Source organism: Podarcis vaucheri (assembly GCF_965113315.1).
Source record: "Podarcis vaucheri genome assembly, chromosome: 5".
Taxonomy (NCBI): Eukaryota; Metazoa; Chordata; class Lepidosauria; order Squamata; family Lacertidae; genus Podarcis; species Podarcis vaucheri.
The window spans coordinates 86,461,838-86,485,997 of record NC_138763.1 but is presented as its reverse complement, the minus strand read 5'-3'; the positions used below and the strand labels follow the sequence as shown (position 1 = coordinate 86,485,997).

General features: G+C 41.9%; 1 long non-coding RNA gene across 2 annotated transcripts in view; it reads left to right on the top strand.

Moving 5' to 3' along the window:
- The window catches only part of LOC309533622, a 230,041-nt gene that overhangs the window by 52,929 nt on the left and 152,952 nt on the right, over positions 1-24,160 (top strand). The gene's annotated exons all lie outside the window — the stretch shown is intronic.

Genomic DNA, 24,160 nt, shown 5'->3' with positions numbered 1-24,160 from the left:
TGTTTCAAAGTGATGTCCAACATCATCCGACATCTTTATCTGAAACGCTTACAGACTTCTGCATATTCTGCAACCAAAAGCAGGCAAACGAAGGTGGGAATGAATTGAAATATTATGTTAAACACAACCCACCAGACACATGTTTTTTTGGGGGGATGACAAATAAATTTCTCCGGCTTTTAAGACTACTGGCAAAGGAAATAATTCCTCCAATAATTTATGATCATCAGGGCAGGGATATGGAAAACCTCTCTTTATTTCAAAGGAGTCTCACATTTTTCTGCCTTACAGTCTTAGATATCTGCAGAAACTGTGGACACTGGAAACAGCATCTAAATTTGTTGCTTTCATGTAATATACATATGGAAGCACATTAGTTCTTAAACCTCCAGCTAGTCTGTGTAACGGTTTGCACATCCAGCTGTTGTTTATTTTTCCCAATGGCAGCTGCATAGGATAGGTGAGTTAGATATCTCTGTTCATACAGCAATCTTAAAATATCTACATCAGACAATGGGTTTGTGGGTTACAAAAACTCTTTGTTTTGTATTACTTGGTGTTTACATTTATTCCTATCGGAAAGAGATGATATAATCAAGATAGATTATACTAGCTATTCTAGTTGATTACAGATCTCTAAAGTTAATTGGTAATGTCATTTTGAGCATACCACCCACGCTAGAACAATAAGGCCATCTTCTGGAGGCAACATAAGACCTTTTTATATGCAAGAGTACTATTTTTTTTAAAGAACTGGTTTCTTTCCCACTTTTATCAAAATGTATTTGATTCAAATACAGTCAAACAGAAGATCAAACAGTTACAATGATAAAGAATTGAATGATAACTAACAGAGGTGGCTTAATAAATAAAATGATCTCTCTCAATCAGCACCATCTCTTTTTTGTTTCTTTTAAAATCCATAATAGGCACAGTCTAGCAATAAATTAAGCATGATATATAGCACAGCTCTGTGTGTGTTTCCCCAGAAGCAAGTCCTATTAAGTTGCCACTGAGTTAAATAAGACTTTAATGGGTAAGTATGCTTAGGTGGCAGCCATTAAACCCTACCCGAAATATATTCTGCTTCATAATGGTTTTGATCTGCCCTGAGACATCAAGGAAATGGCAGGTTCTAAATGTAAAGAAACAAACAACCTATCACACTGTATGGCAATTGGGGGGTTATGGGCTCTGCCCTGGACACTAAAGAACAAAAAATGAAAGATAATTGCTATGAACTTGGTCTGGCAGTGCTGTTTGTTTGACTTGATTGCTGTTGTTGTTTCCTTTTTTAAAAAAACTACTCCATGCTTAATACATTTTCAAATAATTCCTTAAATAAAACCATAGCAATCCCAAGTCTTAATCCATAGGAATCTCAGGCTTTTCCAACCCATTGATTCCCCTTAAAGGGTGTCTTTGATCTTGGATCCTAATGTTTTTCTGATAAATTAAATGTGCACATTACCCTAGATAGTACCATCTTTTGAGTTATACATCAACAGAGTGACTCATTCTGATGATGTATTCTATTAATACATCATCAAAGCACCTTGTAGTGCTGTTGCACTAATGACATGTTACTGTAATACATCAATGAAGTGAACTGCACTGAAGATGTATTACTTAAATGGAGATAGCCTTATATGAGTGAAGGTTGAGGAATTGAGTGCAATTTTATGCACAAGCAAAAAGCTAGCTATCATTACAGAGGAGAAGAAATTTCCTAATAGTAATGCTGGCCCTAAATGACTACCACAGTCCACAAAGCCAAAAGCAATGAACTACTTATATTCTGCAGGACTTACTGTGGTAGCAACATTTTATGTTTGACCTCTGTCTCTACTGATATGCACTATGGTTCTCAATCAAGGAAGTCCGTCAGCTCCAGCATCTGATTCCCTGCACAGCTATGAGGGTGACACTCAGTATCTTGGATAACACTGATGCAGCTGGACAGGATGTATTATAGTCCTGTTGTGGCCTGGCCCAAGAATCTTCAGAGACTGAGTTCTCTGGTTCAGAGGAGGAGCCAGACCATCTCCCTAGTCCTTTCCAAGTAGGGCCTTCAAAGGAGTCCCTGGAAAACATTTCCCAATCAAGTCACCACTGCTCTGGCATTCACTTTCCAAAATGATCCCAAGACTGCAAAGCAAGATATGGATTCTTGAAAACAGTCAGATGCAGCATCTGTGTGGGGCAAGGTGAGTGGGAGTGGGGGATGGAACCATGTAGACACATACCCTTGGCCAGTCTATAAACCCTGATAGTTGTTTCTGGCTGGGACTTAGGTAACTCGCCTCCTACTCTAGCAGCAGAATTGCAAGATGTGGTACTTATGCCAACAATCCCTTGGTCAGGAGCTGTCATCCTGCACAACTTCCTGAATCTTTTCTGTTCTAGATCAGCACCAACTCATTGCTTCAGTTCCTACCCTCTTAGCACAGCCGCCGCCACCTCCCTGAGTTGACAGGATCTCTGATGCATTAGGATAACCCTGCTGATGATGATGCAGATTATCAAGTGGTGGAAGGAAACTATAGTGCTTTAGTGCTTCACATTCTCTGATGAATTCACGTTTGGCTGGGTTCTTCAGTTTGACCATCCTGCCTCTAGTGTGATTACTTACCCTCCTTAACATTCTCTTGTTTTCAACCTAAATGAACACAGTGTTCATCTGGTTGATGTGTGGCAGCAGTCATTGGACTGGGAGGACTAGTTAGATTTGGGGCTTATAAGGGCAGAGGCTGGGCCAACCAATGGACAGAAGGGATGGTGGTGGTGCCTAGTGGCTGTCTCAGAGTGGAATGAGCCATACAGCACAGCCCTATGCGATTCAGCCCCCCTTTCCATTATCCACCATTGATCTCCTCCTCCTCTATTGCCTAGCTAATGCTGCCCTGATAGTGACCAGAGCAAATAAGGCAACATGGCAGCAAACTCAAGGTTCTTACCATTTGTTGCAGACAATTTAAGTTCCAACTGGAATGAAGGATGTAGGCCAGTGCTGTATTACTGTCAGCTCAGAGGAAGTTAGTGAGCTATTACTAAGCTGAGTGGTTTGTGGCTTCAGTGATGGACTGTCTTACCATTGCCCCCCAGAAAGCATGGGGAAGCCATTTGGACTATTTTGGAGGTGTATGTGAAATTTACTAGTACTTGTAGGATCCAAAACTACAAGTAGACAAAACTATTGCTCATTTGAGACCTGATTGCCTTTTCCCATAGAGGCTGAAATATCATTGACCAAGTACATGGTATAGATGTCTTTAGGTTTTGTATTGCACACAATGAAAACTGCTGCAGTTGTCTCCGGCTTTACTATTTTCACCTAAATATTGGTATTATGTGTATATATGAAGGTATCACCTTCAATGCTGTTTGACAATACATTTTCAAACTACTCCCTGCATCCCACCCTAAAAAAACCCCTTCACTGTGACTGTTGTGTACAACAAAATTGATTATCAGATCACACAGGCACGATGAGTATCTTGCATGCAGTAGCTAAGTGTTCTCAATTTGGTGCATGCAACTCTTGCCCTTTAGCATTGCTCTTAATGGCTTTCACTCAGCAAAGCACTCATAGTCAATATGGATCTAATTAGCATTTCTTTTCCAGATAGATCTATATTGGCCCATTAGTACTGATTTAACCTTTATGTTTCAGTCAAACAGAATCACAGAAAAATTAGAGTTTGTGATCTGCAAGAAAGGGGTGGGAACTAGCGCTTCCTCCTCTGCTTCTTAAATTTATTCACCACTTAATGCAAAATGCAACTTACAATTAAAATGGAATTATACAATATATATCTATCTAATATATAAAGCAGTCTTATAAAGCAAAGGCTAAATAAATAAGGCAACCTCCTTTCAGCAAATAATAACCCCAGTGGAAACTATTAAACCATCAGCAGAGGAAAGATGGCAAACTCCACAGTCCTGAAAACTGTTGCATTGTAACAGAGCTGCTAGAGTCTTGGAGTACAGCTAGGGCACAACTTTATTTATGGGCAGAATTTTACCAACATGTCGGTAGTGGTCTGGGTGTCCGTACCAGTTTTGGATCCAAGCGTATTCTAAGCTTTCTGCCCCAGTGACATCCTATGTTAAGTTTTAGAACTTGGCTAAGTATTCCCATTTCCAGGAATTCCACAAACTCTGCTGGGTAGTTCCCACATGCTTCCTATGCCACTGATTGCAAGCATGTCTGGCTTCATCATCTACAGTATGTGCTTCATTCCCGGTCCCCCCCCCCCATCCTTTCTACCAGCCACAGACAAATTGTGATAGTAACTTTACAGTGGTACTTCGGGTTACAGACACTTCAGGTTACAGACGCTTCAGGTTACAGACTCTGCTAACCCAGAAATAGTACCATGGGTTAAGAACTTTGCTTCAGGATGAGAACAGAAATCGTGCTCTGGCGGCGTGGCGGCAGCGGGAGGCCCCATTAGCTAAAGTGGTGCTTCAGGTTAAGAACAGTTTCAGGTTAAGAATGGACCTCCGGAATGAATTAAGTACTTAAGTACCGTATAAACATTTCTCTAGGTGTTGCCCAACTGACGGGGGAGGGAGGGGGGTAATGCCCAGCCTTGATCCAGTGGCGTAGCGTGGGTTGTCAGCACCCGGGGCAAGGCAAGTAATTTGTGCCCTCTAACCCGTGGATTTGCGCCCCCTAACCCGTGGATTTGCGCCCCCTAACCCCCAGATGTTGTGCCCGGTGTGGCCGGCCCCCCCTGCACCCCCCATGCTACGCCACTGCCTTGATCTATCCAGACAACATGAAAACCATTCTTCTGGGCCCCAGTTGAAGCGCCTGATTGCGGCCAAGCCAAACAAAGTTAGCCAAAGTTAACTTTGTTTCCACAAAACCTAGCTCAGTTGGTTCGAGTGCGGTGCTGATAATGCCAAGGTTTGCAGGTTCGATCCCCTTATGGTACAGCTGCATATTCCTGCATTGCAGGTGGCTGGACTAGATCTGGGGTAGGCAACCTAAGGCCTGGGGGCCGGATGCGGCCCAATTGCCTTCTCAATCCGGCCTATGGATGGTCTGGGAATCAGCGTGTTTTTACATGAGTAGACTGTGTGCTTTTATTTAAAATGCATCTCTGGGTTATTTGTGGGGCCTGCCTGGTGTTTTGACATGAGTAGAAGGTGTGCTTTTATTTAAAATGCATCTCTGAGTTACTTGTGGGGCATAGGAATTTGTTCACCCCCCAAAAAAATATAGTCCGGCCCACCAAATGGTCTGAGGGCCCGTGGACTGGCCCACGGCTGAAAAAGGTTGCTGATCCCTGGACTAGATGATCCTCAGGGTCCCTTCCAACTCTACAATTCTTTCTAAACTCTATAAATCACTTTCCTATCCCCAGCCTTCCAATTTTGTTCTCCCATTTATTGTATTGCTCAGTGGCGGAGAGAGCTACTCAAAGCATTTAGAATAATTAAAACGGCAGTATAGTAATTACAAAAGGAAAGCAAAATCCTCAAACAAATGTATTGAAAGGACCAGAAGCCTCTCAATGGGATCCAAAATCAAATCTTAAACAGGTGATTTGAAGTTGCTGGAAGAGGCCAAAGGGGGAAAGGCGTTGAAAAGCTGTTTTGTCCAGGGTTTGTACCCCCACCCCCATGTTCTCTGTACAGTGGTATCTCGGGTTACAGACGCTTCAGGTTAGAGACTCCGCTAACCCAGAAATAGTACCTCAGGCTAAGAACTTTGCTTCAGGATGAGAACAGAAATCGTGCAGTGGCAGCGGGAGGCCCCATTAGCTAAAGTGGTGCTTCAGGTTAAGAACAGTTTCAGGTTAAGAACGGACCTCTGGAACGAATTAAGTACTTAACCCGAGGTACCACTGTACAGGGGGGCCAGTGTAACTGGAGATAACTTGTTGCACCATTTTACTTTAATTGCCTTTAATTTAAAGCCTGCAATATTTGGCAATATAAGTTCTTAACCTGAGGTACCACTGTATTCCCTTTTTAACTGTGGCTGCTTACTGAGGCAATTAGAAGCAAACATGTAAGATAGTGAGTGGAGTTTAAGCACACCCCTACCCACACACCTGATGTCTGGATAAAATAACCCCTTGCTAAATAAGGAGGACCCACAAACACAAAAGGGAGCAATCCCCTCTGATTTATACAATGGAAGAAATAGAAGTAATGTAACTGTAAAAAAAGGAAGGAAGGGACAAATGGAAATGGGGGGAGGGGGAGAAAGTGAACAGATGGAGGGAAATGAGCTTAAGGGAAGAAGAAGGGAAGCTGAGGATAGAGAAAAAAGAAGGGGACAAGGAAGGTAACCAGACAATGGATAGAAGGAAGAGAGGCTAAGAATAGAGGAAAGGCAATAGCAGTGTGCTGTGCGCTTGACAAACCCAGGAATAGTTTCCTTCCATTCTAAGGCTCATATCTCTCTTGCATTCTATCCTCTGTCACGCACGCACACACACACGCCCTTACCATACCTTACCTAGAGTGAGGAGCCCCATGACTTCCTGGGTCTTTGGCTAGTGTTCCACCTGGCTTGCCACCTGCTTCCACCAGCCCTGGATACAGTGCTCTGAGCCAGAATGGATTTGCCAGTCAGTGTGACTGGCAGGAACTGAGATTTCCTGAATTCATCTGGTAGCAAATGTGGCTGAACTGGGGAGGGAGTGAATTGAGCCTTCTCTGTTTAAACCAGGGGTCAGCAAACTTTTTCAGCAAGGTCCACTATCCCTCAGACCTTGTGGGGGGCTGGACTATATTTTTAGGGGAAAACAACAAATTCCTATGCCCTACAAATAACTCAGAGGTGCATTTTAAATAAAAGGCCACATTCTACTCCTGTAAAAACACGCTGATTCTCGGACCACCCGCGGGCTGGATTGAGAAGGCGATTGGGCCGCATCCGGTCGCCGGGTCTTAGTTTGCCTGCCCATGGTTTAAACAGAAATCAGACATGTAAATAAATAAAATTGTTCCCCATGACATGTGTCAGCTTTCCAGTGGGTCAAAACTCGTTGTCTACTCTTGGAAACAGTGCTGGACTTGAAGGAGCTTGGCTTGCTTCGACAATATCATTCTTATGCTCTCTCAGTCTTATATGGGTAAATATCATTTCTTTCTTAGAATGTGCTTCTAGGAGGCCCATATTCTTAAAGGGAGGGGGTATAATGGATTGCTTTAGATACCTTAGGATTCTTCATGCTACGTGACTTGCTGCAAGCTAGCAAAGCACGTTATCCTAATTGTATATTTAGTACAAAGTACTTTTCTCTTGCCAAGAAGAAAGTGTGAATAGCAGAAACACATTAGTTGCTCATAAACAATAAACACTCCTTTTGATTGAGTGCCATAAAACCTTCTCTAAGCTCAGGGTCTAAACTGTTACTGAGAAATGATGTGGCTGTTACGAATGGTATAGTAATTGGACATGTGCAAATGTTTGAAGGCCTGGAAAGGAGAATTTAGCCTAGGACCCTGGTTTTGTTTTCATACCCAGAACTGGAGCCTTGGACTGTGTACTGGAAATCACTTCCAATTTTGTTTAGTTAGCCTAACTGTGAATGCTGTATTTTAGACTGAGTAAACATTTAATTACTGGACTTGTGTTACACAAGAGATAAAATTCCACAATATCAAATGAGCATATCAAAAGCACTACAGAAAGCACTGGTTATATTTTCAATGTGCAAGACTGGTCCATCCAGTGTCAGCCCTACAATCAGGTAAAGTGAGGTGACCACTCAGGATGCAGATAGGTTGTCACTAATGTCTTGCGTACACCTCTCTCCAAACCCACAATGGGAGTGCTCTGGATAAGGAGTAAACAATAGCTTTAGTATTAATGTGGAGGCAGATTTCCATGTGACCCTGTCATGTTGTGCTAATTGATCACGAGATTTGGTTCCACTTTGACCTCCACACATTTAGTATACATGGAGAAGCACATGTCTGGATCACCCTGTCATGTTGTGAAAAGTGAGCAGTAGGCTTCTAAGCTTTGGTGTACCTTGTCTGATCTACATCCATAAGTTTATTGACCCCTAGTGACTGAATCTCATTAATTTAATTGGATTGATGAATGTATGAAATCTGTGGATATGTTTACTCACAGCTTGCAGACCAGTATTTGTTCATTCATCATCTTCACTGGCCCTCAATGGCCTGATGACTTTACCCACAAAAGCTCAGCCACAATAAGCTTGTTACTACTTTCTCTCAAGTACCTGAACCCAACTGCAAGTCATCTTCTTTCATGCTAAATATTCCCAATTCCTGTATGTTGTTACACCCATCAAATGAGAGGACAACCTTTTATCCCAAGACTTTTGTTAAGTTAATAGCTGGTGATGACTCATTAATGGTCACTGAAGGATGGAATAAAATTTGCATAAATGAGCATTTATGGCTCTTACCTTTTTAGGTACCAAACACCCCACCTCCATGTTTAGGTCGGGCTGGAGATAAACAGTTGTCATTAGGAATGTAACCAGTGCAGCAGGCAAAAGTTTGAGTTTTGTAGGTATCTAGCAAGGAGTCTCAAGGAGCCATTAGGAAATTTGGCTATTTTTTAAATGAGCACTCTTTTCCTGGTTTTGAATATATCCCTACTCCATCCCCATCTCCTGCTCAGCATAAAGGTAAAGGGACCCCTTACCCTTTCAGTCACGAATGACTCTGCGGTTGCGGCGCTCATCTCGCTTTATTAACCGAGAGCTGGCGTACAGCTTCCGGGTCATGTGGCCAGCATGACTAAGCCACTTCTGGCGAACCAGAGCAGCACATGGAAACACTAGTTACCTTCCCGCCAGAGCGGTACCTATTTATCTACTTGCACTTTGATGTGCTTTCGAACTGCTATAGCTGTAAATAAACAGATACTACAAAGTAGACTCTAGTATTCCCACCTTCCAAGGGAAAGTCTCCTCTTAGATTAATTTCTTATCCCTTGGGGAAATGTAGAACGTAGTGCAAAATAGTTCATTATAGTTCATTTCAAACCATTTACTATATCAGTGGGAAATTTTGGAGCCTTCTCTTTGCTACTTTACATTAAATTGACATAAACCAGAAACAGCTAATAGCATTTGTATGTTTTAAAAATTATTTGCTGAATCATGGATCGTGCCTTAAGCAGGTCAGTAATGTTGTTCTGCACTACTAGAATGAATCACGAAATGTAGCAATGGCCAGCAACTTGGATGGCCTTACAGAGGGGGATAGATCAATTCATGGAGGAGAAGGCTATCGGTGGCTATTAGCCAGGATGATTGTGTGATATCTCCAGAATTAGAGGCAGTGTGCCTCTGTATATTAGTGGCTGTTTCAGGTCCTATTTGTGAGTTCCCAACCGACATCTGGTTGGCCACTGTGAGAACAGAATGCTAGACTAGATGGGTCTATAGTCTGATCCAACAGAACATAAGGATAGTCTTATGTTCTTAGAGTATTCTCAGACTACAAATACAACCTTTTCAGAAACAAGGGGAATCCCGCTACTTTACAATCTGCCACAACTTTTCAGAGACTTTTTTTTTTAATCCCTCCCAAGAATTTGTCCCTGCTGTTTTGAGGACAGAATGATAAATCTATCAATTATCTCATTAAAAACAAAATAATGTTTAATGCTGACAGATGTCAGACCTATGAATGTGTAAATATTAATAAGCTAGTTGACACATTCCACATAAGCAAAGAAGAATCTGTATATTTCAACATTCCCTTGTGTTTTCTGAACATAAGGATGCCAAGTTCCTAAATTGATTGAGGTAGAACAGCAAAACAAAATCTTAAATGAGCTTACTTTTTTGTTTTTAAATATTACAGTATCATGAGAACACAGACTTAATGTCTTAACAAATCAAATGTTCATATATGTAAATGTTGCAAAACTTCATATATATTTCTTTTGATTCTTTGAAAAACATTCAAAATGTGAGCATTTTCCCTTGAAGAATTATGTCATAACAGCTACAACAAAACGTACAACAAAACGTAATACCCCCAAGCTAATAATTCATTATTGCTTTCATTTAACCCCTTGAGTCAGATGCATTCTGATACAATGGCACTGCGGAATAAAATTATTTAGTTTTGTTTATGTATATAGTTATTTGCCCAAAGTTTGCTCTGCATCGCTGGCCTCTGTGACATCCTGCCCAGCAGACCTTTTTCTGAATGTGTCCAACATCCAAACAACACTCCCAATGACGCCATTTTCTTCTGTTGGACAGCTTTCATGTTTATTAGGGAACTTGCTTCATAGCTAACCTTTGGGCTAATGTGCTGCTGTCTGAAGCTAATGCATATGCAGTGATTAATATGACTATAATCATGTAAGGATGCATATGGAACTAAATAACCAGGCTAATGAATGTGGAAGAATTAAATTTCTTGGATTTCAGTATTGCTTGGATTTCTTCGGGTTCAGCCCTTTTCTGAAGGCAAAACAAACCTTGAAATAAGATGAAAGTTTCAATCCTCGTAATATTTCAACCCTCGCAGGCAAAACTCCACATGAATCACAGTTTAAAACAGAACAGTGCGTAGAGTGCCAATATAAACCACAAAATATTTGTGGAAAACAATGCACTTGGGGGATTAAGACATTCATCTGAAAGGGAAACTGCTAAACAAGTGAAAAGTTATAGAAATTACATTAGAAGCACAGCCGTCAGCTAGAAATATAATCTATAAACAGCCATATAGACAGCACGGGGCTGCTTTAAAACTTTGCAAAGGAAGATGAAAACAAATAAAAATGAACTGAGCAAGATGGAAGGATCAGGGAGCAGGGGTGGAGTGTGTTTATGTGTGTAGGGGGGAGGGAATCATCCCAGGAGTTTCCCAGAACTGCTAAAAGGGCAAAGCTAAACATAATTCGCTGAAAACATGAGTTTTGATAAAGTGTGATAACCAAGAACTTAATGAAACAATATTGCAACACATTGTTGTAAGCAACATCTCCACAAGCAATTATTTTTATTTATGACTTACAAAATGTTTGCCATGATGATGATCAGTGTGTGTACGGGGGGGAGTCCTACATTTATGAGGGGCCCTCCAACAGGTCTCCTTTGTTGCCATTGTCAGGTATCTTGAGGCTTAGACTGTCAGATTTAGGGGGCAGACCTTGGATGACGCTTGGTAGAAAAACTTAATGGCGCCTGATAAAGGCAGAGAATTGCTCTTGGCATGTCTGAGGAAGATCCTTGCTGTGTGTGGTGCCTAAGTGTAGCATCCGATGGGTGTGCTGGTGGAGCACATAGCAAAAGTTCTCGAACCAAGCTTGAAAATATTATTGTTTTCTCTTCACTTTCACCCTAAGATTTTACTCTCTCCCCCCCCCCGAGACCCTGAGAAGAGGATTAAACCCTGAAACCTTAGGTCAAACTCTTTGAGGCCCAGCAACCATGGATGGAAGCCAGCCACTTGGCATCTGGGTCGTGTGGGTGCTCTTCCACTTCAGTATTGCCCCCAAATGTTTCCCTTCACTTTTTCTGGTAGTAATGGACAACAATTCACTTATATGGAAGAAATAAAAAAGCTGCATTTGGCTAAGACATCCCTTGGTTACCAGTATCTAAAGTGGCAATCCAGTTTTGCTTTCTTTCAGCTGTACCCCAGATTGCTGCCCATGTACTTTGTCCCATAAAACTCAAAGGGGCCCATTGGGAACCAAGCCCTGGTCTTTCTGCATAACCCTGGCCTGTTTCTCTTTCCTTCCTTGTGGTCTTAGTATGGGGTGGAATGTTAAGTATTCACTTGTTCATATTGTACACTAGCAGCCTTTTCGCCAGCTGTGCTTAGAAATCCTAAGAAACCCAAAACATCAGGCTGGTTTGTAATCAGTGGTTAAAATCAGTGCAGCTTTCACAGGTTCACTCTACCATCTTGATTTAAAATGGCACCCAGTTGTATCCAAACATGGACAAAATCCCTTTGATTGCAGGAACAATCATGCAAAATTTGGTTATGATATTTTAGGAGGTGTTCAAATGCGCAATGAAAAAACAACTTTCCAGAATAGGTATTAGATAGACTTAGATTTCTAAAACACCAAAAATGACTAGGTGTCATACAGTGAAGTTAATATTTTCCCATAGCATAGTGACATGCTGTTTTACCAGTTTGAGTGCTGGTTTCCTTTGTGCATTACAAGAATTTTATATGTTCATAATGGATGTTGAGAACAACCTTTGTGTGTTGTTGTGGCCAAGCATGAACTGTGAATAGTTTTTGACTCCTCCGATTTTCCTCCACAAAAAGTAGACATGTACCCTTAACACTAATTAAAGTCATTGTCATAGAATAATAAACAAATATATGGCAATTTGGGTTACACTTTCAGGATAATAGCTGTCAATGGGAAAATGTCTGCTAATATTACACACAAGGAGTCCAAAAGAGCGCTGGAGAAAGTTACTGCACATGTAATAAATCACTTCCCAATCATTGATTGCACTTTAGTTCTGCCTGTGGATTGTTGTTGACTACATAACATTGCATATGGGAACCATTTTGATACATTTTAAAACATTTATTCGTCTACTATTAAACAGAGTGGTCCTAAGGAAATGCAGAAGCCCTCAGAGAAAGTTTGCTAGACATAACTAAAAGGTAAAGGTAAAGGTACCCCTGCCCGAAGGCCAGTCGTGTCCGACTCTGGGGTTGTGCACTCATCTCACTTAAGAGGCTGGGAGCCAGCGCTGTCCGGAGACACTTCCGGGTCACGTGGCTAGCGTGACGAAGCTGCTCTGGCGAGCCAGCACCAGCGCAGCACACGGAAACGCCGTTTACCTTCCCGCTATAAAGCGGTACCTATTTATCTACTTGCACTTAAGGGTGCTTTCAAACTGCTAGGTGGGCAGGAGCTGGGACCAAACGACGGGAGCTCACCCCGCTGTGGGGATTCGAACCGCCAACCATGCGATCGGCAAGTCCTAGGCACTGCGGTTTTACCCACAGCGCCACCCACGTCCCAGACATAACTAAATGTCCTCAAAATAACGCTGATGTTTAGCATCAGCAGAAATAAAATTCTCCCTTAAATTTCGCTATAGGTCAAATTGCGTGGCAATTTGTAGAATGTAGAATGAAATGTAGAATGCCTCCTGAGAAATTTATCTAGTTTTATTACTATGTGCTTCTCTCAGAATGTATCGGATGTTTTGCACAATAAGGAATCTCCAAATTCACCTGAAATTCGGCTTCAGCCAAGATTTGAGAGCAGAAATTGCCCAGTGCAGACTTGTAAACAGCTAGTCACCTAGGGTGAATAATGGGTTAGCCGGCTGCAGTACCAGCTGCACCAGCTGTTCTAGAGCAGATTACAATTTGAAGCTAATTTGCATCCATTTGGTTGGCTGAAGGCAAGGGTAAATTTGTTTTATGTTCATTTGGTCCTGCATAGATTTAATTAATGCTATACTATCTGTTCGGCAGGGTTAGGGCAGACTATATTGTAGCCATGGCATGAAGTTAATGAATTTATATTGACTAACCCATAAAATGTGTAGGATTTTTCTATCAGGATTAACATCTTTCTCTTAATAAGAAAGAAAGAAAGAAAGAGAGAGAGAGAGAGAGAGAGAGAAAGAAAGAAAGAAAGAAAGAAAGAAGGCAGAGCATGTTCTGATACATTAATATTCCCACTAAATCACAGGACTGTACTGACAGGATTAATGAGCTACCAGATTTGGTCATTTGTGGATATATAGCCATTTTGGTTACACCACCAGCATCATTGTCACTAGAAGAAGGGTTGATAATTTTACATAGAACATATCCAGGACAGCATTGCAGATGAAAGTTATTTCACATGTAATAAATCACTTCTTAAGAATAGATTGCACTTTTGTTCTGCTTATAGATTGATGTTGACTTTGTAGCATTGCATATGGTAACCATTCAAATACACCAAATGAACGTTGTGGCTGTGTGTAGCACTTTGATTTCTTCAACATTTAAAAACCCTCTCAGACGTGTCTGCTGATGGATTACAGTCTTTCAGTATCCCATCCAGTGCTTTCAGTTGTGCCTGCTTGATGGATGCTCTTTTGCCATATGTGAAAGGAGGAAATCAATGGGGAAATGCCTGGTTTGAGCAGGTTCATATGCAAGGTTTTGATCCCCTGTAATGAGCGGTTTCTTAGTTGTCCATCTCCTTTTATGCATTTGAAGTGCGATGGTGGAGTAACAACAATGACTTTGACCTCTGCAGCCAACTGTCCTGTTCTGTGTCCAGTTTGTTCATTTATTTCAAACTTTATATACCACTTTCCTGCTAAACAAAGCAACTCGCCACAAGTGGAAGTACTAAAAAGTGACCCACTCTCAGCACTACTAAACACAATTTAGTTAGCGCTGATATAAATCTCAGCGGGATGGATCCAGTCTTTGGTTTCTGTGGATTGGAAAGCTCCTTCATCTGTAGAAGGCTTTTAAGCCAATGGAAAGATACCACTGGCAGATATAGGGAGCATTTTTTTTGCTTTTGCCAACTCCACCTCCCCCTGCTGTCCCACACTATTTGGGGGCCCTCCAACCCTCTAAATCAGGGGGAATCAACAATGGTTGCCTTTCCCTTGTTGACAGCAGTGTCCTTTGAGTGAAGCACAAGTCTTGCTTCAACTTGGTGTTTCTTATTTCTTCTGGATTATATAACTACCTTATTTTTCGCCCTATAGGACACACTTTTTCCCCTCCAAAAATGAAGGGGAAATCTGGGTGCATCCTATGGGGCGAATGCAGGCTTTCGCTGAAGCTTGGAGAGCGAGAGGGGTCGGTGCACACCGACCCCTCTCGCTCTCCAGCCTTCAGGAAGACATCCGCCGCCTAGGCAGCCCTGCGGGAGTTCCCGCAGGGCTGTCTAGGCTGCGGATAGTAGCCTGCTTCGCAAAGCGCCCCGCACGCCGGGCAGACATCCGCAGCGTGGGGAGCCCCGCGGGAGTTCCCGCAGGGCTCCCTACGCTGCGGATAGCAGCCTGCCACCCGGGGCGCCCTGAAGCAGAGCGCCCCATGCGCTGGACAGACATCAGCCAGCCCCACAAGCTTGGGGGACAGCGGGGAGGCACAGCGCCACCATCCCACTGTTCCTCGACCTGGTTTGGTTTCCCCGACCTGTTTTTTTTTGGGGGGGGGGGAAATAAAGGAATTTTTTCCCCCTTTATTTCCCCCCAAAAAAACTAGGTGCGTCCTATGGGACGGAGCGTCCTAGGGGACGAAAAATACGGTATATATAAACAAAAGTGGTTGCCATATTTTAAAAGCATTTTAATGTGCATTAGGAAGCAGATTGAGTGCCTTTCTCCACCTCCTCCACATTGCAGGCAGGAGGACATTTCACCACCTACATTTAGAAAAAAACACAGCAACAGAAGCTTCCATTTTGTTTAGAGGAACTTCAGCTATGTATCAAGGTGTCTTTCTTTCTGACGTCCAGTTTATGTAACCTTGAGATTCCCTTAATCCAGACTGAACAGTGGGTAAGGAGAGCAAGCAACTACTTCTGGCCTTTTCACACCTCTTAGCCTTAGGTTCCACAAAGCCAAAAGAAACAGGGAACAGTTGCCACTGCCCCAAATAGGGTTCATGCTATGACCTTTTCTTCCATTCACATCAGCTGCCAGTGTCAGTGTTCACCTTGCCCTCTCTGCCTCATTCACTTTCTTTAGGGGCTCTGGGGATTAGTGCAAGCTTTTATACAGCTGCCAGCATGGCATGGAAAAGGAAAGAGTGAAGTGGAAGAAAAAGATATTAAAGCATCTTACTGGGACATTGGGACCATCCTTCATAATCAGAGCTGTCCTTGAGAAACTACAGCTCTTCCAGCGACCCTTAGAAAGCCATACTGTGCCACTAAGCGGAAAAACAACAATTATCTTCTGATGGATGGGCAAGATTACAGTATTTCTTATTTTCACTTTTTATAGCTTCAAATAAAATTTTCCACTTGTTTCTTGTTGACTTGCTGCTCCTGGAGGCGACATCCACTTCAGCCAGGAACCCTTTTATGAACCATCACAGACCTTTTCTTGAAGTTTTGCTGGGATTGCTAGTTTTGTCCTTTGTCTAAACAGGTGTAGTTGAATTAAGGCTGCGCTGAATGTTTTCTTTTTTAAATTTTTTTGGACCAGAAATACAACTTTGAGGGTATTTGTGAATGTCCCTTTAGTAGTCAAGTCCTTTCTTTTTGTTTCTTCATTTCATCCATCCTTTTTGCTCTTCACTATACTTGTTTATGCTCACGGTTTCTTTTTCTTCCTTGTACTGGTCCCAGTCAACCAGTGATCACATTGTGCTAGGACATCATCATATTCACTATGTAGCCCGGAAATAGCATTGGATAGCATTGAGGACAAAGAAAGCTGACTGAGACTGAAGGCGATACTCCCTGGATCAGCATTGCCCACTGAATGAGCACAAATTGTCAGCCTCTTTCATGAATCATAGACTTTTATTTATTTATTTATTTATTTATTCATTCATTCATTCATTCATTCATTCATTCCCCACCCATCTGGCTGGGTTTCCCCAGCAAATCTGGGCGGCTTCCAACAAAACACTAAAATATAATAACCTATTGAACATTAAAAGCTTCCCTAAACAGGGGCTGCCTTCAGATGTCTTCTAAAAGTTTGGTAGTTATTTTTCTCTTTGACATCTGGTGGGAGGGTGTTCCACAGGGCGGTTGCCACTACTGAGAAGGCCCTCTGCCTGGTTCCCTGTAACTTGGCTTCTCGTAGCGAGGGAACCGCCAGAAGGCCCTCAGCGCTGGACCTCAGTGTCCGGGCAGAATGATGGAGGTGGAGACGCTCCTTCAGGTATACTAGACCGAGGCTGTTTAGGGCTTTCAAAGTCAGCACCAACACTTTGAATTATGCTCGGAAACGTACTGGGAGCCAGTGTAGGTCTTTCAAGACTGCTGTTATATGGTCTCGGTGTTATATGATCTCCCGCTCCCAGTTACCAGTCTAGCTGCTGCATTCTGGATTAGTTGTAGTTTCCGGGTCACCTTCAAAGGTAGCCCCACATAGAGCGAATTGCAGTAGTCCAAGTGAGACATAACTAGAGCATGCACCACTCTGGCGAGGGAGTCTGCGGGCAGGTAGGGTCTCAGCCTGCGTACCAGATGGAGCTGATAAACAGCTGCCCTGGACACAGAATTGACCTGTGCCTCCATGCTGTGAGTCCAGAATGACTCACTAAAGATACTAAAGAGCCTTTTGGCTCAGTCCTGCTTGGAACTGGTACAAGGCATTGTTGAAGCAGGAGAACACACCATGTGGATGCCACTCAAATTGAATTGCCCATGGTGAGTTCTCCATACACAACCCAAGTAATGTTTAAGAAATCTTACCATGTGAAGCACACCTAATGTCATTATCTAATTTTAAAAGCACAACAGTTCTAAAATAACAGGGGTAGGGAAACTGACCCTTCAGATGTTGTCAGATTCCATCTCCCATCGGCCCCATCCAACATGGCCAGTGGTCATTGATGATGGGAGATATAGTCTATCAAACCTGGAGATGAATAAACAAATCAATGTACCAGTGTAAGAGTGATGTATCTCTTTGGATCCTAAAATAGCACTCCTATTCAGAAACTGTTCACAACTTTCTCACGGCATACAGTGGTGCCTTGCAAGACGAAAATAATTCATTCCGCGAGTCTTTTCGTCTTGCGATGTTTTTCGTCTTGCGAAGCACGGTCCGTCGCAACTGCGCCTCTTCAAGCGGCTTTAAGAAAAAAGCGCAAGATGTTTTCGTCTTGTGAAGCAAGCCCATAGGGAAATTCGTCTAGCGAAGCAACGCAAAACCGAAAAACCCTTTCGTCTAGCGAGTTTTTCGTCTTGCGAGGCTTTTGTCTTGCGGGGCACCACTGTACTGTGCAAGGTTTTGGAAGATTCCAAATGCAGACCTATGGTATTTGAGATCTGGATTTCAGAACTTTGGGACTTAATGTGCAAACTGACTATCCATGTCCAAGAGAGTTGAACAGAAAACATAACCACTACTTTTCAATCAACCTTGCATAGTTTTATTACATATGCAGAATCACTAGGACATATAACAAATTGTGAACTGATACATTTGTTTACAAATCTGAAATGGTTTTAAAGTTTAATGTACTTAAACAGATGTTTGCTGCTTTTGCTGGGGGTGGGTTAGATTGTTGAATGTTGACTGTTACTCTTTGTATAAATAAGTGGAAACAATAAAATGTTCAGGAGGAAAAAAATATATTTCCAGCACATCTTGCTATAATTCCTATTATTTTTGTAAAGTTCAGTGAGTGATTCTGTGTGTGTGTGTGTGTGTGTGCGCGCGCGCGTGTGTGTCACTGAGGTAAAACTTTTTTATATACTTTTTGAGAAGTAGCGGCCTTTTAACCATAAATATTCCCAGGTTGTAAAAGATATGACAGCATTCAAATCCTGTGTGCATTAATAGTTTCTTTTACTTTTTTGACTGATACTTTAATTTAAACAAGATAATATGTACTTTTGATCACTTGTGTTCGGTAGTACTAGAGATCAATTTTTTCAAAATCTATTTCTCTCTCCTTTTGCTATCCAGCTTTACAAACATGTTCTTTCTTTAAGATTTTTAAACCAAAGGGAAATCTCAAAAAATATTTTAGTTTTAATCACATAAAATGATAAAATTCAGAATTTCTGATGAGATCCTCATATCCTTATGTTCCGTGTTTTTCCCCATTTATCAAAGTTATCTAGCCTCCTCATAGAATTAAATTCCATATAATCAACTACAGATGCTGTTGGAGCTTTAGCTGGAATTGATAGATCCCTATTTGTGCCATAGACTATTTGAAAGAGTAAAATTGTTTATTTATTTCAACTTAATGATCCATTTTCTTTGCCCAAAGTATAGAGCTTAGATCAATATCTATATATATTCTTGCTCAAAAGCTTTATTACCATCTTTTTTGTCTTTGCTTGTATAATCAGCTGCAGATATATAATACACACTTCTTTCACTTTTCTCCCGCATCTCCTTCAGTATGTTTTGGGAGACATCGGAGCAAAACTCCCCCCCCCCCCAAAAAAAAAACCCTGCCTCATTTATTATCCTCTTACTTTCTGGCTGCCTGGCACCAGCAGGGAGGGCCCAAAAGTATTTGACTTCCGGAGAAGCTGCTATGGCGAACTGCCGATCCCATGGTAGCGGATGCCAGCCATGCAGTTAATTAAGGATAATTTGGGAGTAATTATCCTTGCAAGCACCACACCCCCACACACCCACCCGGGTTGGGGGGTGAGAGTTTTCTCTCGCGGATTGTCCGATAACTGCTTCTCGCTCTGATGGAATGTAGGGGCAAGGACACAGAGGGCATAGCACTGCACATATCGGAAACTCCCCAATGCGGTCGCCATGAGCGGAGGTATCTCTGTTTCTTTTAAGATGTATCTGAATTTGGACTTAAGAAACAGAGGTGTTTTGGAAGAAGGAGAAATAACCTTCTAAATGAATCAGCCACTGAGTGCCAAGGTTTTGATCTGGAGAGGACTCTGGGTATTGTGATTGGAATGCTGCGTAAGTGAAGGGGAGCCTTTGTTCTTTTTTTTTACATTATTTCTGCTGTGCTATGAATTGGCAAGCCTTCACTGAAAAAGAATCTATTATTAATGGAATGAAATTACTAATGGATTACAACTATATAGGGAATGCAAGAGGGATTCAGCAAGAACTTATAATTTTCTTTATGGAGTGCTTGAAAGAATAGATTGTGTGAAATACTGTGATGATTTGTAACATTGCCAACTAAAGAGACCTCTAGTTCTGATTTATTACGGTTTTGGTGAGACGCCTGCTCGTTAGAAGAAGCAAAGAGATAAACACTGGAAGTTAACCAGAAGTCGCGGCTGGACGCTGGATTGCTTTCAGTTTCAGAGAGGCAAAATGGAACTGTGGCATACCTACAAACGAGTTTTCGATGGAGGGGCAATTTTGAAGAAAATTGACTGATTACAACATGAAGGAAAAGAAGAAGGTAAACAAATATTTCACACAGCTACAGGATATAAATTCCCTCTGCAAGTTAATGGATTTGGATTTATTAAACACAATCGAAAGTCATGACATTAGTAGCTGCTAGAACAAAGGATTAAGATCGGAATTGTGGAACTTGGACTAATTAAGAGAATTGGCGCAGGATCAAGGAATAACATCACCACCTGATAGCCGGAACAGGGGAAGTCATCCAAAAATGTTTAATTTGGAACTGTTTAATTGGCTCTTTTGATTGTATTATGATTTGGCATGATTGGCATTGTATTAATGTGGCCTCCGTTGGATTGTTAGTAATGAAAAATTTATAAAAAATTATTATTATTTTAAAAACAAAAGTAATTGACTTTAATATGCTTAATTCTTTATAGCAGAAATGGGGAACCACAGGGTTGGATGCAACTCTCCAAGCCTCTCGGTCCCTGGGGAGTCTCCCTAAGCTACACTTCCCTCCAGCCCTGCTTTGCACCCTTCTTTAGTGTTCTTGCCTGGCTAGAATGTCTCATTGAACTCTTGACAACTCATCTTCCTTGCCTGGATTGAAAGGGGAGCTTAGTCTCTACAACAGTTGTACAAAAGTAAAATTTGTGTTCATTGCTCTGCCCATTTTTGCCTGACCAAACCCACTTCTGCCTTTGGCCTTGCCAGAGATTGGCCTGGGGCCCCCAGAAGGTTGCCCAGAAGAGAATGCAGGTCTCTGGCAGGAAAAAGTTCCACATTTCTACTTTATAGGATTGTGTGGTAAGCCCCTGTTATGGAAATTAGGCCTGAAAAGTCATTTAACTTTGGATAGATCTTGCGTCTTGTGTTAAATGTTACATGTTCTCAGGCCTTTGGAGATTCCACAAGCTCAGGTTACATTTTTGTCCCAACAAGTTGTGTGTGTGTGTATAATCAGGATGTTTGGTGAAGTAAAAAAAAAATGGAATTTGTACCCTTACTTTTTTGAGGGGCACCTGGATTCAGCACATTCAGCACATTCGTAAATTAACCAAGATATATTTTGCAAAGCTAAAAGAAACCTACATTTCACCTCTTGTCTATTACTATTTTCATCTGTTTCTTTCAAACAGTGTGAATTATTATTTTCTTGCACCTCTGGCAGTCTGCCATAACCCTTGGTATTGAATTCCCATAAGGGTGTAGTGCAGAATGTACATCCATTGTTGCTTTTATGTGCAGAGTAATGCATATAATAGATGGAAGGATAAAAGCCTGAGGAATCATCACCTTTGATAGAAACCAAGAAGAAGAAAAATAAGGAACCCAAAGGAAAAATGTATTATCTGCACCTAAACCGAAAAGCATCAAATGAACAATACAAGCATCATAGTGATCACAGAGATGGCAAAACTATGAACATTAATCTGATAGATTGCAAAAGTTTTGTCTAAATCCTATGATACTGATACGATGGGTGGGGGGACAGACTTGGAACAAACAAATAAAATGCATTTTTATCATTGAAATAAAGCAAGGAAATATATACGCATTCTTGTAAGCTGTATGCCATCTTACTTAGTGCCTTGCCTAATGAGAATGAATGCTGATTGATAGATGGGCAGCTGCAGTCACTTAGAAATGCAAACTTAACTTACATGTCAGGATGGGTACTGAGGCCTGTGAGCTGCCCTTATCTGTACCAAATGAATAAAGAGGCAATATTGAACATGGGCAGAGGAAAATAAATAATGCAGATTTTTTCAGCTGCGTGACCAAAAAATAGCATAGGGAACTGCTGTCGCCTTTCAGTGATTGATGCTTTTTCGGTCTGTTGCTACTTGTGTTCATAGTCTGTTTCCCATCTGCTAAACTGGTACATTTGTAAATAAACAGCTGATTACCAAAGGCAAACTTTTCTCCTCGTTAAGAAACCTATGAGCTCTTCTGCCACTTGGAGAAGTGGGTACTCCAAAGACAGTGCTCTGTATGGGCTCGGAGGTTACACTATAACTGCAGGTTACATAGGTGGTAATGGTAAGCATTTCTGGTAAAACAGAAGCAAGGAAAGCAGCATTCACTTTATGAACCATAAAGGCCTTCTACTATTGTCATGGCCTGCAGGCTGCCAAAGAGAAGATGACAGTGTAGTACAGGGGCAGATGAGGGCCGTCAACCTGGGAAAGTAGCTCATCTAGGAGAAGGAAAACTGATCCTAAACCTTCACTGCTATGTGGGATATCTTCAGGAGAAGAAATGGCTAAGGAGTAAACTAGAGTGGAATCCCTAAGACCGTTGAACTGTTCTAGCAATTTATGCAGCCAAGATGGTGCCTAACCTTTTGGTCTGCTTTCCTTTGGATCACATCAGTAGGGCTGAGAGGAGGGTCTTGTCATCTGGGCAGCCCAGGACCTCCATAAAAGCTTACACTCTGGGGAGGTCACTTCTGTGCTTCTAATGCAGCGTTTTGACTTCACCCTTGGAGTCACATCCCATTGGCTCTTGAAACAGACAGATGCCAACAACCCTGTCATACTGGCAGAAAATTTCTACATAGAGCAGGGAAGGGAAAACCATGACACTTCAGTTATTGTTGAACTTCAACTCCCATCAGCCCCAGCCAGATGACCAATGGCCCATCAACATTTCAGGAGCCACCAGTTCCCCATCCCTGAAGCAGAACAAGCACCCCTACCCACTCATATGTCTTTTTCTTTTGTACTTCCCCATAATACCAGGGCCCCTCCATTAGCTTTGATACTGCCAGTGAACTATGAGGTGGAAATCTGAATCTGGTCAGGCCTGTCACATGTCTGATTTGGGAAGCACAGTCATAGAGCTCAATCTTATCTCTTGGGCAACAGAAGTGACTTGGGCTTTTTGAAGTCTTGCAAGCATTTGTGAGACTGAAAAATAAAAAGAGTTCCAGATAGCTGCTTAGCTTTCCTATGGTGTTGCAAATGGCAACCATTTTTAATTTATTTGCAGGCTGACTTTGGATTGGCTTGTTGCTATTGACTTCATGTCTTTATGAGAAACAGCTCCACTTTTAATGTAAGCAGCAAATTGTCACAAGGGAGTGGATGGCAAGTTTTCTCAAATTGTAAATAAATTATATTTGTATACTGTCATTACGAAAATTTCTCCAGAGGTTTCAATGGCTCAAAGCTACAGCTACTGTAGACCCACCCTTTCAGGCAAGATATTCCCCCCACTTTTAAAATTTAACTATTACTCTGAATATTTTCTTAATTGTCCCTCATTACTCTGTTTACTTCATTTGGTAAAGTACTGTTGTTAACATACATCAGAACCTAAACTAAACTAGCTAACTTGCCTTTAGCTCTTGTTGTTTTCTATCTGCAACGTGCCCGTTTACTTTGGGAATGGTTGCATCTAGATTTCAGGGTTTGGCAAAATCCCCCTCCCCCATCCAGCACTTCTCCTGTATTCTTTAATTTGTTTTCATATCAACGAGCATAGACTCCCGATGTATTTACCCTGGGATGTGCACAACACACATTACTCTTGGTAAAACTTTTGCAGCTGCTCTAGAGTTCCTCACATTTTGCTGAGCCAGGTGTCTCCAAACCGACCTCTGTTTTAAGTAGTGTTATCAGACCTAGGTCTCAGGTCTGGACCCTGAAATCTCAGGCTCTGGGATGCTCCTGACCTGGCAACCCTACTTTTAAGAGGGCTTTGATGGCATCCATAAGATATGTGAAACTCACTCAAGCAACAATCTCAAGGCTTATTGAAACCCTTACCCAAATCCAGACTCCACAACTGTATGGGGTGGTTGCTGGATAGATAGCTGGACCCTGGCAAAAAAATGTGGAGTATGGTGAAGAAATGATTGGACAAGAGGGTTGAGTATCCATGGGGTAGTAGCCCATCACTGTTGACAAGCAGCATCCTTCAAGCATCAAGTTGGGAGCATCTTGGTCAGCCACATTGAATGGGCTACCATACATCTTCAGCCAATAACCAATATCATGCTATCAAGGTGGAGGTAACAACGCCATTGCAATAGGCATTCTTTACTAGCGGATCTGGATTCATGTTTGAATTGAACGTTGTTTGCCCCCAAGAGCCATCTTTCTGAGCCTGAAAATGTGAGCCTCAAAAAACAACCTACAATAAAGTAGGTGAATAGATAATGAAACATAGCAAGCAACCCTATGATTTGC